The following is a 5,732-nucleotide window of genomic DNA, read 5'->3' as shown; positions in this document are numbered from 1 at the left end:
ACCAAAACTTTCCTTCTCCAAAAGATGTGAATTACTCCGTTCATTTTTAGGGCAGTTTCTCCCTACACCATCACCATGAGTGTTTAGAGAGTACAAGGAACTTGGATTCTTGTAACTGAAGCCCAAGAGCACCTCTCTGTAGTAATTTGCTTTCACCAAACAGATGGAAATGGCCAAAACCTGGTTTAGCCAAACACTTGAGCATTATATATTCAAAATCAGGAAACTAAAGGAGGATTAACTGCTTACCTAAAACTGCAACCATTCTTCTTGGAAAGAAAGTCAGGTCCCTCCTTTGTGAAACTAAATTTTATGCCAGGATTCTACTGTCCATCACATCATTCTTCAGTTCTGTGCAGCTAGTTGAGGCTCCAGAGACAGCCTCAACAAAAAAACCAAGAGCCACTGGGGTCTACATTTAAGTTGCACCAGGGAGCATAGCAGAATCCACAAGCATTCAGAACTCTGATCAGAACTTCTTTGTCCCCATAAATTTCAAGTTATTCTTAGGTTAATAAATGTGCTTAGAAGGCAGCAGTGATCAAGTACATTACAAAGAAATTCTGCTTAGTAAAAGCATGTCATAGGGCCCTAACAGATAAGCACAGTGATTGATCAGCTTTGCATGTATGGCATGGCTGGAAAGCTCAGAGTCACTTGGCTACTGCCCTCTGATTAACCAGCCCTACCATGTTCCAAATACAGACTTCCTTTTCATGCTGGTAGCAGGAACAGCTGTAGGACAGCACAAATGAACCAAAAGAGATGCTGTTTCTCTGCACAGCACAGCAGACTGTGCATGGGACAGGCACACTTGCAGTAGGTGTTGGTTCATAGCAGACACTACAGAGATGCCCTACACAGTTTTTGAGTCTTAGTGATGACATTTTTTTTGCTTTCATAACCTTTAAGGCAAAAGACCTGGACTGCATTTTTCCCTAACGAGTAAGGTCCTACAGGAGTCTGCAGCGTCTTTGTACCCACAAAAAGTATTTAGCAGTAGGGGCTAAAAGAGCAATTACTAATGCCTGTGGGAAGCACAGGCGTTGTTCCATACACTTAAGAGGTGCGCTGGGCTTTTTATTATGATGAGGATCTGTAGAACCAAAACTTCGTTCATCTGAATGTTTTGTGACATCTGCTCCAGTGCTCCTGAAACAGCGATGTTCTGAGGAAAAGCAAAGCCAGCGCGCCACCTGCCGCTGCTTTTTACCAGGAAAACGGGGCTGGGTGCCAGCTTCGCCTCCTCATCTTCCACTGCGCACTGAAGCACAGCCTTGGACTCACAGCCAGCTGGGTTTATTGCACGTGTATTTGGACACCAGCACTCTTTAAACCTGTTTCCGGTGTTCACCAGGAATTGGTTAAGGTTTTGCACTGAGCCTTTAGCAACTTCAGTTCAAATCTCAATATTCCAAAGCAAAGAGCTGGGAGATACAGAGAGAATTTATTGGACAAGTACCATTATCTGATTGTCCTATTCTTATATTCTTCTCTAGGAATCTGCTACTGGACACTGACAAACAAAAATCTTGTACCAGTTAGTGCATAGACTCCACCGTCCATAAAAGGAAGGTTTTCCTGTAACCACCTTAGCCTTGTAATAGCACTAAATAAAACCCACCAAAACTACACATAAGCCTTTAAAAATGCTCTGATATCTCCAAAAAAACCCACCAGCAAATTGGTAGTTAACAGCTAATAAACTATTTGGATTTTTCCTTTATATTTTTAGCAGATCAAATAAAATAAACATACAGACAAGTATGGCATTTCCTCAATTGAAACAGAAACAAGCTAAGTAAAATAAGTCTCTGAATATTTCCACAGAAAGAAAGTCTCCCAGATATTTTCAACCCTCTGCCTTAGGCCTTCTTCCTCAGACCACCTAGAAGTCTTTTTTTTCTCCAGTGAGGATGAATTTCTGAGTTAATTAACTACAGATGGATAGCATACTTAACTTGAACAGTTAAAGAGAATCTACATTAATGGTTTACTGACAGCATCCCTTCTCCTAGGTATGAATGTGCTGAGTGTCCATGCCTGGAGTTACAAGGACCACACTTTGGGCACACAGCCTGTGCACACACTGTGGTTTCTCTCCTGAACTAAGCAGAAAGCTTCACACTGAGATGCAATCCAGAGTACCAGGGTTACTGGGGACACAAAGTACAGTCTTTAAAGCAAGAATTCAGCAACTCTGAAATCCTGCTATTTGCAAACAACAGATTTGGAAATATTTATATGCCTTGTCCTTCTTCTATAGTTGAAGGAAATCCAAAATGAGCAGGAAAGTAATAGGAGACCAGTCACAAGCTTACAGACCTTCCAAAAAAAAAAAAAAACAATAGCCTTTCTACTTCCAAAGAGGACAACTTTAAGACAGTATTTAACCTGTCAATGTAAGTGCTCTCATACCACCATTATATCTTCAGTTCAGGAGAACAAAAACAAGGAGAGCTGTTGGGGGGGTCACCACCCCGATTCTGTTGAGTTCAGTCACCAAAAGGACTAAAAATTTCATTGTAAGGTTGAATGATCTGATAGTAGTCTGCAAAGGTCACAAGGCCATCCCTGCAGAGTCCCACCCTACCAAATCAATGTTGCATGAAGTTAAAATTAAAATGAAGGCAATATTTGAAAAAAGGGGATAAAAGCTAAGCCTGCTAAAACCAGGAAAATCCATCTCTGTTACAGGGAACAGAAGAATTTTGTTTGTGAGAAGAAAAACAAGGCTACGGCACTACTCAGCATGAAGTCTCTGAAACTTGGAAGAGACCAGAGGACCCTCTTGAGGGATATTCAAAGGTGTTGGAAAAGGGAAACCACCCTCCCCAATGAGAACATCCCAATATCCTGGAGTCTCCTCATGGGCATTTTTGAAGCCAATGAGATTTGATAATGCTAGAGCCCTGACTTTGGCTCAATACTGTACTGGTGAGACACAGTTAATTCCAGTGGTTCATGACATCTGGAAGATTACTTATCTACTGCTAGTGGTGAAAGCCTAGACTTAATCTTTAAGGGAAAGATCTCTGCCTGCATCTTTCTCCTAGCAACAGCTAATGACACAGGGAAGCCATGCAGTAGTTTGACTCTGTCAGGGATAAGGGATAAGGGTCAAGGAAGGCAGAGCAGCTACTTCCATATGATCACACATTTATTTATTTTCATTAGGACAACAGTGAAACAGTTTCTCTCCCTGTCCCTCTGAGAATGTGTGTTATCCATACTCATGTAAACGCAGCATCCGGCAACGTATTAGGAGAGCCTGGTTTTAAGCAAGGTAAATTTAACTGGAAACCAGTGAAAACAGCAGTAACAAGGAAAGGATGCTGCAATGTACACTGCAAAAGGGTGAATGTTGCCATTCCTATATTGCTATGTGTGGGGTCAAGCACACAGAGAAGCATTGTCCTTTAATTGATAATGCAGGCTCTATAATTGATTTTTAGGGGTGCCCCAGGTGTTACCATATTTTATCATTGTCTTTCCTCTGCTGTACTTTTTCTTTCTCATTTTGTATTTTCCAGTATGCCATGGAAAGGCACTGCAGGGGATAATTTTTTTCTTTTTTTTTCTTTTTTAAACAAATTACTATTACCTTACTTTCTGGCAGTACTGCTTACTGTACAAGCAAGGCATGGAAAGACTGGACACAGAACATAAAAATGGGAGAATGGGGCTGGAGGAGAGGATCTCCAGTTGTAGAATACTTTTCCAGGAAGAAAGTACAGGATATGGTTACTGGACACATACATATTTCTTGCTGAATTCCTTTATTTCATCAGAACAGAACAGAACAGAACAGAACAGAACAGAACATGGGCTTTTCTAATCTCAACCCCACAACTCTCAATTTGAAACTGGTTACCTTTTGCACTGTAAAGGTCTTCAACATGCTCTATATACAACCACTCTCATGACAGTGCTTCTCATCCAGTGGCAATTTTAAAAACAGGTATCATTTTATGTGTTTCACTGTCCAAACATCACACAATCCTTGAACTGCAAACAATAGGCATGCAACTAAGAATTCAAGAGTTAGGTCTGCAATTCTTCTGTCTGTATCTCTAAAAATTAGTCTTTGCCCAAAATATTCTCTGTGGTCTCCTTCTTGCATTCATTATTGTCCTGGAATTTGTGCAACTTGACTTTTCTCATAGGCTTTCCAGATATGCTGTGTGTTAGCTTCCTAAATGTTTTTGATTTATCTCTCATACATTTCCTTTTTGAGTGCCTCAAAATGTCCATCTACAGCTTAATTCCTTGTACAAGGATGACATCTAAGTTCATAGGGAGCTGCAAATCTCTGTCCTTACCACAGACACTACAAAACTGGTAAATACTCATAAATCAAAATCTCTGATGATGTAGATATTTTGAATCTCTGACACAGAAGGGTCATATAAAATCCATGTACAGAATAGTACCTAAAACCTCTGTCATAATCTTCCCAACAGTGGACTTGTCAGCACTGGTGTGCTATTATGGGAGACAACTTTGAATTAAAATACATATATCACACATTGAACAGCAGTGTGTGAACAATTCAAAACATCATCACCACAGCAACACCCCCATCCAGTCAGGAATACAGCTAGAGACATTTCACACCAGTTATGAGGGAACAGCACTGTGGAATAACCTATGAATCTGTAAAACCTCAAACTGCAAAAAAGCTGGAGGAGGATTAACTGCCTGCTTCTCAATTCTCCTGATGCGAGACGTTGCAGTGCAGCTCCCACACCTGTGCCAAAAAATTTCAAATGTGAATATTCTCAGGTCATATGCTTTTAGCTCACAGATACTAAGGAGCTGGTAGGAGCTGTGACAATATTGTCACATGTTAAATGGACAAATGTTTACACCTTTGCAATTATTGTTGCATTTGAAAGTATATAATTTGTGTGTGTCAATTTCTATATCCAAAAAAATCAAATCTTAATGGAAGTCCTCAGATGGTCTGAGCCATTTGGACAAATTATACCAACAGAACTATGAACTGCTGGGGAGATGGAATAGACAAAATACCAGAAAACACAACCCTGGACAGCTACAGGATCAATAGGTGGAATGTGCTGGCTTTCTAGCTCTTGGCTGTCTCTTGCCAAATTACCACCATTTTTCCACACTTCATTCTTCTTTCATTAGAGAATGATGATAAGCAAGAAGCAGTAGGAGCCTCAAAGTACAAGATTTGTATCAAGTGTTCAGTCTCAGAGATGAAAAGGCTGAACAATGACATGTTCACAAAAATGTCTCTCTGCTGATCCTGCTCCTGCTGCTCCCTGCAGCTTGCACTTCCCCTACATGTTAAGAATGACAGGCAGGAGTGGCTGGGATGTGCCTTAACAGCATGCCCTGAAGGAGAAAATACAATGCTGACATGAAGTTCTGCAATCAGATCAGATACAATCCTGTAAGTTTCTCTGCACATCCCAGATACTTCTATTCCTTCTTGCCCTTTTATTACAATAGCTGTATTGCAACTTAAATGCACTGCATTGTGTCGGGTGCAATGCAGTCTCACATCAAAGAAATGCAGAGGTGCTTTATTTCCATACCATCCCATGGAATGACACGAGGTGGTATTTCTGAAATGAAAAAAAATCAATGCAGCAATTCTGTGAGAAGTACACTTCAGAATGAGTCAAAGAGACAATAAAGTATATAATTATGAAGAGGACTTGAGACTGTCAGGACTGATTTTTGCTTGCAACTACACTTGT

This window comes from Vidua chalybeata, chromosome 3 (genome assembly GCF_026979565.1).
Source record: "Vidua chalybeata isolate OUT-0048 chromosome 3, bVidCha1 merged haplotype, whole genome shotgun sequence".
Taxonomy (NCBI): domain Eukaryota; kingdom Metazoa; phylum Chordata; class Aves; order Passeriformes; family Viduidae; genus Vidua; species Vidua chalybeata.
Note: the sequence above shows the minus strand (reverse complement) of the source record.